This window comes from Belonocnema kinseyi, chromosome 1 (genome assembly GCF_010883055.1).
Source record: "Belonocnema kinseyi isolate 2016_QV_RU_SX_M_011 chromosome 1, B_treatae_v1, whole genome shotgun sequence".
NCBI lineage: Eukaryota > Metazoa > Arthropoda > Insecta > Hymenoptera > Cynipidae > Belonocnema > Belonocnema kinseyi.
This window is the reverse complement of record NC_046657.1, coordinates 176,205,342-176,207,691: the sequence shown is the minus strand read 5'-3', so window position 1 is coordinate 176,207,691 and position 2,350 is coordinate 176,205,342.

Here is a 2,350-nt window from a genome sequence, read left to right as displayed (position 1 = left end):
GCCCGTACGCATGCCCAAACATGCAAGTTTATACGCCAAGAGGTTATGTTTTTAATATTTCAGTGTCTCCTGAAATGTTGTGACGTCTCCGCAGTATATTCTCCCAGAAAGGACTGAAATATAATGTAAAACTATTACTGAAACATATTTAGTACCATTTTACGTTATTTTAATTTTGTCTGGAGTATGTCATCACCAGTCTGGGCCAGAATCTACTATACCAGACTCTGGTACCAGATCAGCACGCCAAAGTGGAACAGCCGGGCGCCAGGCTATAAACAGATTCTTCTTTTTCTGGTGCTCAGCTGGCGCCAGTCTGCAGTTATCTTGCTACTAGGAATAGGATATTTCAGTAACTAATTTATTTCTATTTCCATAGCGGCCGCCGCATAGGTTCATATTTCCCAAAAAAGAACGTGTTTTCAACATATTCAATTTCTTGTAATTGTACTGACAGATAACCTCACAGAGATGTCTTCTATTCCCCAAAAGTGTTAATATTTTGAGATTATTTAATTCCTTCGAATAAGTTCACAAAATCTGTGTAATAAATTGTTTTAATTCCCCCATGTGGAATATAAGTTTCGAAAATTTAATTTTAATCAATTCAAGTCCGCCTCTCTAGTGTTAAAATTATTTTAATTTACACATTTAAGTAAATTTCTTTGATGAATTTTTTAAGAAGTTTAAATAAATTATTAAAATATAAATAAATATAAATTTGAATATTTTTCGAATTCATAAATTATAAAAAGATTTAATAATGAAAAATAGGTTAAATAAATGCTTTCGTGAAATTTTACTAATTCGATTGAGAGGAATAGGACTTGCACCTTTTCTGTGCCCATTGGGGGATTTTAAGACGGAGGAAAAATCGCGTTTTCATAGGAATACAAATTCTTAATTTTTTCAATTCAACGCTTATTACGAGGTGGACTTGGAAGAAGCTATCCTTCCCAAAAATATAATATAATATAATAATCATTATAAACTTTTTATTTGTTAATATGCATATAGTTTAGTTAGTAATGAGTAGTTCAAAATTAATAAGGAAATAAAGATAGTAAAAAAGTTTTTTGTTGTTGTTAAAAATGTGGCATATTTAATTACTTCTTGAAGGAAATAATAAAAATAAATACATTTTTAATGGACAATTGTCAAATTGTACAACTCGAAGTAGTTTACACTCTTTAAAATAAACAAGAGACTTTCGCGGCCGTCGTTTTCCTTTATGCTTTATGAATTTGAATTTAAAATTCTCTAAATGTTTCCTCCTTTTTAAAGCTTTAATTTGAGGTTTAATTTGTAGGCAAATTTCATTCACTTTATAAATTAAAACTTAAATTGAATTTGGAAATGAAATGTATTGTGAATTCGAGTACAAAAGTTCAGACCGCCCGGCGTGAACGGGCAGTAACCATTTCACCGAGGTATACCTGCTCGCTTACGCTCTCCACTCGACTTCTCACCAGTGATCCCAGATTTGAAACGACGTTCACTCCAATCCTATCACAGGTCTGGTCCGTGTGAAATATAGTAGGAGACGCCACACAGGTAGTGCGCGCAACACATTTCTCCTCTTCTGAATTTGAGAACTCGAATTGAGGTCGGAACACTTCGTTCATGATTTGAATACTTCGCGCGCCTCTTTATATGCGTATATTTTGAGGTTAGTTTATTTCAAGTATAAAATATAAATGATATAAATATCTATAGTATTGTATATATATATATATATAATTAAAAATTTGTCATAAGGACAACCGCAGGATTTCGCCGGGAGCGGGTGCTAATCTGAAAAATTGCACCCGCTTCCAGCGAAATCGCGGTAAAATTTCAGCCATAACCACGTCTCACAACCGTGAGATAGGTGGTTACAGTCTGTAGAGGAATCAATACGACGATCCTGCAAAAGCCTCGTGGACCCTAAGAACACGGACCGACCCAAACACAACCGCCTTCTGCATTTTTCCCGCAAGTGTTCTAGCATATTGTTGACACGCAGGGGTGCTTTTTAGGCTATTAGCAAGTGAAAGCTTGGCACCTCCAAGAGTGCCGATGATAAGGACGATCAGTTTAACAGAATATTCCGGGTACAATCGTTGCAACTCCCTTATAAGGTCTCGATACCTCTCTTTCTTTTCATTCTCCTTGGTTGTGATGCTTTTGTCAGCTGGTGCCGAAAATTCGATAACGAACATGGTTTGTTTCTCGAAGTCAAGAAGAACCATGTCAGGCCCCAACTATTTGACCCAACTATTTGCGGATGAACCTTTAAGATTTCCAAAAGACAGATGATAAGTCTATGGGATGTAGAATCGAAAGCTTTCCGATAATCAATCCAGGCCAT